Below are 11,254 nucleotides of genomic sequence, written 5' to 3' on the forward strand. Positions count from 1 at the left end.
CCCAACACACGTCCGCAGTGGCGCAAATGTCTGAAAACAAACAGGCCTAAGACATTGCCAGAGGCTTCCCGCTGGGCAGAGGGCAGCGGAGCGAACAACACGCAAAGTGTAACTCGGGTTGCGGGATCCCTCCCGGAGGGCACTGGTGTGCGCCTCCTCACCGAGCGCCGGCTGACGAAGCCAAGTGCCGTCCCTCAGGCTGAGGGTTATGAAGGGACTGGGAAGTGGTAGGGTGCTTTGCAGGATGGGGTGGACTTCTTCTGGAAGTTCAAGTATGGTTCAGAACTGTTGTGCTTGCTGGCAGTTGTTACTATTTGTGGAGACAAAACATTCTTCGTTTTATGAACAGGGCCTAGGAAGCAGGTTCTCAAATATATATATGTATAATTGCAAGAAATCTTTGCAAGAATTACCTGTTTTAAAGATAATTCTAGATTATATCACAATGCCTATAATCCAGAATTTCTTGCAGTTTGCTCCTCCATGCACTTGCCTTGTTTGACGTAACTTCAAACAGTCTTACGGTTCAGTCTCTGAACTTACTCTTGTTTACATAGACAAAACCAAACGTGAGTTAGATACTTCAGCCAATGTCAAACTGACATGGAAGCACCCAAAGCTTGTTGTTGAAAGTGAATTGATTCAAGGTTTTTGTGTTTGCTTCTCAGTCTTAGCTATCTGAACAAACATTTCCATTGTGAAATATTTGGGGAAAAAAAACTGTTTAGTCAACAGAGACAAAAATATTATACTCTAGTAGAGTGCACCTGAGAAATTAGTTTATAATTTTCATGTTATTACAAATTTATGGAAATCAAAACATCTGTCAAACTGATGGTGAAAAACATATCTGCTGAAACACTTGTATTTCCTTCCTAATGGTTATGTGACAAAGTAGGTTAGTGGATGGTTCCTTTCTTTTTAATTTTCAATTTTCGGAATTTAAATGAGACTTCTTATGGAAGGACTGACTTTCTGTTGCAACATTTATCTCTTTATGTGCGTATTCAGTGACTTGGGATCTTCCAGATGGGGTGGGGATATTGTCTTGCAATCGTTAAAAATTCATTTAGCACACGATGATACATAAAGTCTCCCAGGGGTATTAAGGAAATAATGCATGCTAAAACATATGAAATGTGTCAGACCTAAGTTAGTTTAGTGTAACTGTCAAGTGTTTCTTCCTTTTTTTCAGCCCAAGCTTCACTTAGAGGAATATAAGCAACTGCTAGGTAAGCGAAATCAGTTCTCTCTCTGAACTCACATGCAGCTACAAGGCAATGCATGATATATAGTGGAAAAGTGTAAAAGCTCTCTTGTTTAGCTAGAGGAATACAAGAATAGGCATTTATTGATCTTCAGTCATGATTAAAACTTTAGTAATAACTTTAACTTAATTTAAATCAATGTTATGTTTTTGAAAACAATGCATGTCTAAAAATATTCACTAAAGTATTTGCTTTAATTCCTAATGGTAGTGAGTTCCATGAGTTATTCTGCTGTTCTTTTTGTCAGTGGCTTTGAATGCCTAATTTGAGTGTTAAAGGAGATGTGGAGCAGACACTCTCACATAGTCTTAAAGATTCTGATCACTTTAACAGCTAACTGTCCTAGTTTTATCACATTATTGCACTTTTTTTTTTCAAGTTGATATTCTGATTTACTCAATAAAATGCTTCAGTTTTTTGTTTTGTTTTGGTTTGGTTTTTTTGCAACTGCTATTTTTAATCAAAATACATGTCTCCGTGTCTAGATGGAAAAATAGGGTTATTTATCTTTCTACACTGCACTGGTCATATATAAAGAACTGTGCTGTGACATAGCTGCATTTGATCAATTAAGGAATATCAATTAATGTTTTGGTTTGTTCCCCCGCCCTTTGGTGTGGACTTGTGTTGGGTCAAGAGGAGCAGGTGAGGCCCCCAAAGTTTTGTGGAATTCTGAGCTGCAGAGTGCTGAACAAGTGCCCAGAAAGAACGAGGAAAAGCTGCTGTAGCTTAAAATATGCAACATGCCCTCATGATAGAGCTTTTGATTTACGTGGAGGATGTAATGACTTGCGACCCTAATGACTCTACATGACTCACAAGTCACTTAAACGCAACTTCATGCTTCACTTTGTGATAGGCATTTGTCACCTGCTTACGTAAGGATCGAACTGAAGTCTAACTAAGCAGGGCCATTTTTGCACACAATGAATGATGTTACCTTTTCTTGCCAATTTTAACTATAAGCCACGAGAACAGAATGAAGTTCATTCTAATCTAAGGTTGTCTTTAGTAGTCACACAGTTAAACAAGCCCCTGGCTCAGTGATTATATTGTTGTTTCGTCTATTTCTACCTTTTACTATGTTTGTTTTGAATCAGCTTTAAAAAGTCACACCATTAACTATAAATAATAATTGTGAAACCCTTCCTTTTGCTGGAATTACCACATCAAATTTGTACTTGGTAAAGATTTTATGAAAACTTTACCCACTATGCTCAGTCTTTTCTTTGCATCCTTTTTCTTCCCACAGTGTGATTGTGGCTTTGTGGAACTGTGTAACCTGATTTTATTTTTCCCTTGGGGAACTTGGGGACAGCATGCCTTTTCCCAGTTGTCTTTCTTTCATGACATGAATTCTAAGCAATCTCTTTAAACCTTCTTCATTATCATCTCTCTCAGATCTTTCACACTTGTCACTAGTTGTATCTTACTATCATAGTAGCATCCATACCTATATCTTGTTTTGAGTTGGTTTTAAGGTCTTCATAAAATAAATTCCATCTTTTTTTTCCTGTTCCGCTATTTTTGCTTTTGCAAAGGGGATAGGAAGGGAAAATCTAAAATATTGGCTTTTAAATTAGGACTATTTACAATAAAGAAACCCAGTAGAATTCTGAAAAAATGTTAGTATTATCATGAAGAAGAAATAGGAAAGAAGTGGACAATAAGGTTTTTCACATGTATTAGAAAATAGAAACTAGGTTGGTAAGTTAATATTGAATATGAAAATTTTAATTAATTTTCTGGTTAATATGGTGCATACATAAAATTACTTTGTAATTTAAATTTAGAAAGCCAATCGGAAAGAATGCCATCAGATATCATTTTATAGAATATATAAAATGTTTAATTAAGCAGTAAAGCCATGTAAACCATCTGCTTCTGTTTAAATAGTCAAGATGTTACAGAGCCATTTCTTGTAATTTAAAACATCTATGCATTTTTGATTGCTTTAAAATTAGCATTCAGCTTTCATAAGGACTTTTTTTTTCTGCAGTGAAATACTCAATAATTGTTAATGAAGAGGATTTTGAGGAGAAATTCTGTTCATTTTTGCACATTTTGAACTTTAACTTATCGATTTTTGTCATTTAAGTTTTTCGTTCTTTCTGGCAGTTTAAAGATCAAAAGCTAAAGTAGGCTGCGGCAGTTTGAAGGTTTCTGTATGCTGCATGGTGGGTAATTTCGGAGGAACTGGGTTTTATTTTTTTCCATTCATCAGCTGGGCCTTTTCCTGCAAACTATTTCATCGATGCTTAGTAGCTGAAAGTATCATAGGATACAGCTCTTTCAGGCCATGGTGTCTGCAAACTAATTCCTGTTGCAGGCTGCTAAAGAATCAACATGAACTCATGTTATGTGGAGCTGGCAGGAGAAGGGATGTGAGCAGAAAAGATATGTCTCGTCACTCATTTGTGGTGGCAGAATTCCTGGGGAACCCTTGCACAAACGAAAGCCACCTGCCAAATCCAAACTAAACCCTAAAATTTCAAAGGAGCCTGCCGGGAATGCCATAGCCTTGTTGGCAAACTTTCAAAATCTTCTGTAAACGGAGTGTAGTCTTCTAAACAGGCAGAGCTTTATTTGACTGTAACTTTCAAGTGTATTTGGAGGTTCTCTGATGCAATAGAAAAGCTGTTTGCAAGGTGCTTGTCAGAAAGACAGTTTCTGACAGTTTAGAAAAGATGAGGAGATAAAATGAGGTATGACTGTGGGGGCAGAAGTTTCCTGTAATGTATACTTCACAGTTTAAGGGTTTCTTTACAGATCTTGAATGCAAGAATGTACTTTTTGTCTGACTTGGTCTGCCAGTGGTTGATCTTTTGAATTCCTGATTATGCTGTTATAAAGTGTTTTTTCCCTTGTACATTCCAGGGATTTGTGCCTCATTTTGTTTCCTAATGGCCTCCCAGAAATCTTTATACCTGTTTTAATGCACAGTTTAATATATACAGACATTGTTATAAGAACATGAAGTGTTAACACCAATGCTATTTGTAAGTCTAAATAGGATAAATTGTTTTGTAGAAATAAGGTTTGAGTGACAATATTTTATGGGATTTTCAGACGTCTTAGCTGAAGAGATGTTCAGAGATGGCTTCGCTATAGTCCACTAAAAGGTTAAAAGTTTTGACAGATTTGATTCCAAAACTCCTGTCTTCCCCTACTCTGTCACGGCTTAACAGTTTTTCCTAATTCAGTAATAATTTAAGGACAAGGGTGACTACTTTGTATACAATGCATCCATAAACTTGACTGGGTCTTAAAGAGCTCGACATCTCCTCACATCTCCTGAAGTGAGACTTCACATACAGGGGGGACATGCAAACCGCTGCAGTGTAGCAGATGGTGGAATTGTCTGAGTGTTTCAACACTTGATGTTTTAAATATTGATGATTCGGTTCCTAGCATCCTTGAAGGAGTTTTTATTAAAGAGAGCAGAAGAATAACAACAACAATGCAGCTCTTCAAAAGTCTAAAACCAAAGCAGAAACCTTCAAAAATTATGATGGAGAGAATAGCAGTGGCAGTCATTTGTCAATGAACAAAAAAAAAAAAAGAAAGGGCAAACAAATGGAAGCCGTTCTTAATGTTCACAGTATTTAGTGAATATGCAAGATGGACTTGCTTCTTCTCATTTATCAATTAAACTTCCCTTTGGGGGTTTCAGATTTTTAGCATCCTACTCTAATTCTGATGAGTTACTGCCAGTTTGCCTGCTGCACTGGCCCCTTTTCAGTAATTCTGAGCTGTCTGGCATTGTTTGGAAACAAAACAAAGCATTCTTACTGTGGTACTGAGATTTCCCATCTTCACAAACTACATACTATGGCTATGGCCCATGAACAGCAAGTCAAATTGTTCGACTTTAAGCCGATGCTATGAATTAGGATGAAATGAGACAAGTCTGTTTTTGTCACTGTGCAGCTTTCTCATTCCTCAGCATTAGGTCTGCCAGTGCGTGTGTGTGCGTACAGCCGAATGATTCGCCCCAGGCTAAAGCCCAGGTTTTCTGCTCTCCATTCATGGATTTATGCCTGGGTGTTGTGCTCTTTAGAGAGTGCAGTTATTCCCTGTATACTCTTTAGTCCAAATTTAGCTGCTTGGACTAGGAAAAGCTCTAGTCACAGGAAGCAGAGACAAAAGATAAAAAGGAGAAAGAAGAGTCAGTGATTAGGCAAATTGGGTTGGAAGAGGCGGAGTTGGACGTTTTTAGGCTAGAGGATATCAAATCATGCTTGTTGAAGGCCATGAAAGTGACTGCTGGGGTCATATTGGGTGATCTTTTACTCTCACTGATGAACACTTATTCACAAAAATAGTTCCTTTGACATCATGAGCATTATTCTTGTAAGTGCTCTTCAGAGCAAGGGGTTTGTGATGAGGCTGAATGGTGCTATTTATGCAGTGTACCTCCCCTTGTCAATGTACAAGTCTGTCACAATTGCATTCTACTTGTCTTTGTGCCTCAGTATTTCCTCATGGCTGTTGCATTTCTTCTAACCTGAACCATAACATGCAGCATGTAGTGGAAACCATACATCTTCAACAAATCTCTACGTATTCTCATACACAGTAGGAGCAAACTGTGTGGCAGGTTGTTTGCAGACTAGAAACAGAACTGTTCAGTTGTCACTGAGATTTAAAATCATCCTCCCTTGGGGCACATAGGTCATTCCTTTAGTTTTATTTAGTATTTTACCACTGAAGGATGGAACAGGTGTTTGACTGCTGTTGTTTGCAGTGATGCTGTTCCCCCTTCCACTTTGCAAATAGATAAAGGTTTATTCATTATGGACATGTCCTAGAATAACTGGAACATCAAATTGCATGCATTTATGTGCTATATTAACATGACCTCTTCTACCTATATTGTAGCTGTCTTAATACACAATGGGGTTTTTGTATTAGGTATCATGCTTAGTTTGATTTCTGAAGGCGACATTGTGAGAAAAAGTATTAATTTCCACTGGTATGACATATATCATTGTTTATACATGTGACTGTACAGGGTGCTGCAGTTTAAGCCTTTGAGATAGTACAGTGAATTTAAAACTGATTTATTTGCATTGTCCATTTATTGATTTTGTATTTATAATTTCTGATTAAAAGAAAATGTTTTAAAAGCCTGATGGATAAATCCAATATATTATTTTAAATTTCTTGTGATTCACATTCAGATATCCTTAATGAGCCTGAGGAATGATAGCCAACTGAACTTGGCTTATTAATTTAAAACTCATGTTAATGGCATTATTTTTATATATATTCCTTTAAAATTGTTCCCTGTGCTCCTGTTAAAATTCATGATCCATAAATAGATTCCTAATTCGTGGTCTGAATCATCAAATAGTTTTAATTTCTATGCTGAAATTGTAATAAAGTGAAGATTTCTAATAAACGCTAGCTTTTTAAAGCATCCTTCAATTTAGTCAGTTTGCACTTGAGATTCTTGCAATAAACATATGTGCTAAAGTCAAAATACAGAGTGTTTTAAATGCCCATTCTGGTTGCTGGGCTGGATCCTGAACAGAGAACTGCTTTTCCTGTGTGAACTGGTGTGAACTGGTGTAGTTTTATTGAACTCACTGGGAATTGTCACAGCATCCTCTTCACAACTCTGGAATCCAATCTCAGTTTATTTCAGCTTCTTTACTAAGTGGTATTTGAATTAAGAAAAAAAATACTTATGTTTGATTTTAACTCTGTCCTCAATTTATGTTGAAGGTGAAAGGTTGTAATGATATGTGATTTCTTATAAGCAAATTATAAGAATATTAGTAGGGCTATCATGAAAGAAATACTTTTCAAAGTAAGAGGAAACTGTTTAGCACACATGGTCTCAGTTCTGTAGGCACTTTGCATTCATGTGCATTTGTTTAAAAAAAAAAACAACCCGTGACTGCACTGAAGTGCTTTATACTTAAAAAAAAAAAGAGGATGTTTGTGTGTGTGAATGTTTGCAGAACTTAAGTCTGTACAATCAAGGTAATAGATTTAACAGCTGTAGAAGTGCCATAATGTATTAACGTGATCCAAGAATTTATAAGAATACGCTGGAAGCCAAAGTTACTGTGATTCATTTTTCTTATGTAAACTAGCATTCATACATAGATTGCCAATCAACATGCTTCAACCCTGACTGTCTTTGATATTTATTGTAAATATGTAAGCATTTTTTAACTGCTTGGCATTTGTTCAAAAATGCAATATTTACTAAGAGCTTTGTAGTTGCTTTCAGAGTAAACAACTTTAATATCAGTATTCAGCCACTGCCGTAGTTGAAGCTGAGCCGCGTGGCTGTGCTTAGGGATGGCAGGCGTGGGCAGGCATGGGCCTGCACTCAAGCAGCTCGGTCCTGCCCTGGGACAATGGCAGAGCCGAGATGTGGGCAGATCCCAGTTTTGTTAGAGAAGGGCATTGCCAGTGTGTATGGCCTTGTGGTGGGACCTGGGCCCGCTGGTGGGGTGCCCGGGTCTCACCTGGACCCACTTGCCTACTACAGTCTGGGCTGCCACTGGTAAAGTCAAGGATGTTTGGCTGCAGGTACTTGTCTGAAATGGACCACAGCACATGCAGTCGCGCTGATCTCAGCGGCGGGATGGAGTAGCAGCAGTAGTGTTATGAAGAGCGCTGGATCAGAAGGTACCAGGCTCAGCTGAAAGGGGTGTTTTTAACTGTTGCCTTCTAAGAAGGGAGAAAACATGCTGCTTGTCTCTGCTAGGACGCAGCAATTTAATGCTCAGATCCCCCTGCTTTGACTCCATCCCATCTACCTTACAAATCAGAGCTCTCAGAAGTGTTCTGCCTTGGTTTTGGGTTAGGAGTATTAAATGCCTAGCCTTGGCTCAGCCCCAGGCCAGTCTTCTGGACTAGCTGCAATAAGAACTTGGAGCTGCAAAGTTACCCTGCTGGAGGTAGGTGGTGGGTTGGCTGCTGTTGCTGCTGATTTCCTAAGGAAATCAGTAGACAAGTGGTTTAGAGTAACTACTTAATTTATTCATGTTTGAACATATTTTTTGTAGGATGTTGTCATAAAATTATTTTAATCACAGACTGAATGTTACTATGCTTTCTGATGGTGTATTGTGGGATGCAGTATATTCAGGTTTTGGGATGAACGTTGACTGAAACCCTTTTAAATAAAATATCATAGGATCATAGTTTGGGTTGGAAGGGACCTTTCAAGGTCATCTAGTCCAGCCCCCCTGCAATGAGCAGGGACATCTTCAACTACATCAGGTTGCTCAGAGCCCCGTCCAACCTGACCTTGAATGTTTCCAGGCATGGGCATCTACCACCTCTTTGGGCAACCTGTTCCAGTGTTTCACCACCCTCATTGTAAAAAATTTCTTCCTTCTATCTTGTCTAAATCTACCCTGTTTTAGTTTAAAACCGTTACACCTTGTCCTATCGCAACAAGCCCTGCTGAAAAGTCTGTCCCCATCTTTCTTATAAGCCCCCTTTAAGTACTGAAAGGCCACAATAAGGTCTCCCCAGAGCCTTCTCTTCTCCAGGCTGCTGGAGAAAAAAATGGAGCTACCAAAAGGGGTTCTCCCTGAAAAAACTTACGTTGATAGTGATGCATTCATTTGATTATTTTTCAAAAACTTACCTTCCGAGCATGCTAAAAAAAAAGGTAAAAAAACATCTTTTACCCAGTTTGTGGGGAGCTGTAGGACCTGTGAAAGAAGAAAGGGAGTTAATATGAATTCAAGGCAGAGTGAGCTTTGTAGAAGGTGCTGAATTAATTTTGTGTTTGACAACTTACGAGATGTTGTATGTTATATTTGATAATCCTTTCCAACCCATAATAACAGATGCTAGCTTGTTTTATTAATAGGTAAAACTAGAAGGAAGTCTTAAATGCATTAGTAACGAAAGTTTGTGTGATGTAATTGCACATGTAATTTTGTACTGAAGCATAAAGAAAGGAAAATATGACATAATTCATTTATTGCTATTTGTCTTGGTGCTTACTCACTAATATAAGGTGATTTTAAAAAATGAGAAACTTTTCTAGAATATTGTTGCTCTCTCAGCCTGTGGTCCTATTAGCTGACTGAACTGTGGCATATACGTATCAAAAGCCTAAAGGACTGCATGATGCCATTCAATATATTCTTCTTTTAAGCAGTGCCGCTGTTCTTTAAGAGATTGTACAGGCAGTTTTCTGTGCTCAGCCTAAGAATTTAAGGAAGACTGAGATAGTCAAGGCACCAGACTTTACTCATTATACCTTTTCCTTGCCGGGCTCTGCAGAGGATGACTATGATACCAGTCCTAGCAATGCACCTAGTACATTGCAAAGGGAAAAAGTAAGTTAACTGATAATCTGCAGTGGGGAAAAAAAAATCTGAAAACTATTCTTAACTGTTCTGAAGGAAACGTAATAGCCATCTTAATCTAGTGATGTGCTAGTTGGTTTGGGTTTTGGTTTTTTTTTTTTTTAAGTACAATATGAGATGTAGATCTAGAACTGTAGAGCAAAACAAGAGCGTGAATCCTAGCATTAGGAAGTGAGGGAAGCATTTATGATTTGTTGTATCTCTGTTAATGACAGATTTTAATCCACATGTTTATTTTGATTGTAATTTATATATGTGCAGCTGTGTTAATTACATAATTGTAATCATCAGATTTATGAGGAAGTAATAATCTCTTCGTTCTAGAAGAGGCTGTCACATCTACAATATAATATATTTTTCTGAAGGCAAAGTCTTGTGTTTTCTTTCCCAATGTGTGCAAAGCAAAAGAACATAAAAACACAAGGCTGGGAAGGTGCTAGATTTACACTGGGATTTTATACATTCAAAAGTTTTTTTTTCAGATGTTTGTTTCTTTTGTTTTACCAGTTTATAGAAAATGAAATGAAACAGCTTATTGTTGTAAAATTGTTGTACTCCTTGTCCCTAGGATTCGTCACTGCTGCTTGTATTAGGTGGAGAAAGAGGTACTATATATTTGCATGGAGCTGCTCATGGAATTGTGTCAGGGACTATATCCTGAGATTCACAATATGATTACCCTTTGCTTAGGGAAGAAAAACGCACGGTGCCAGTCTTTTTCCTGGTTCAGCCTACTCCCCATCTATGCTGCTTCAGCTCTGCTTACTTGGTGGGGGAAAGAAGACACAGCCCAGCCTCACTCTGTTGCTCACCATCTCCCCTCCACACTCACTGTCTTCTGGGTGGAAGACAAGAATATGTCTTCTATGAGTATGGGTTATAATACAATTTTCACCAGTTGATGACAAAAGCTGTTCACCCACACTTTTTCTACCCTTCTCTAGTTACTGTGGAGCTAATAATGTGCTTGCATGTTCTCATGCTCATATCAGTGGGAAAGCATCCACTGGCCTGAATCAAACAAGATCAAACTCCAGGTTGCTGTGAGTTCTGCTTGAATTACTGAAACAACAGAGGTGTACCAGGGGAAAGGGATGTTTTTACATATACATAATGAATTTCTTTAAAGATATATATATATATATTTAATACAGATAGAGGATTCCGCTTCTAAGCTTATCTTCAGGTTTTTGAAATATCTGAAAATTAATTTGGATCTTGTGATAGATACATGGAAGAGCAAAATTTACTGCACTGTGTTAAGAATTTAATTGATCTGTACAAACACATAAACATTTACTGGGAATGTGAAGTTTTTTTTCACTAGTGGTATCTCAGAACTTTTTTTTGGAAGGCAACTAAGTAGGATGTTGGCACATATAAATGACCTATGCAATCTTTTATAATTCAAAGTTTGTATCAGAGATAAGACTCTAGAGGGAGCCCATCTCACAGTTTTCTGCATTGAGAGAAATGGCTTTACAGAGATAATAAAACTATTTCTGAGTAATTTAAAGTAAAATCTCTTCTGGCTCTGAGATACAAAAGAAAATATCACAGTATTGTAGGACACTTATTTGCAAACATCTTTAGAAATTTCTCAATTCATAAAGTCAATTCTACCTTACCATTACC

This window comes from Platalea leucorodia (assembly GCF_965183815.1).
Source record: "Platalea leucorodia genome assembly, chromosome: 5".
NCBI classification, from domain to species: domain Eukaryota; kingdom Metazoa; phylum Chordata; class Aves; order Pelecaniformes; family Threskiornithidae; genus Platalea; species Platalea leucorodia.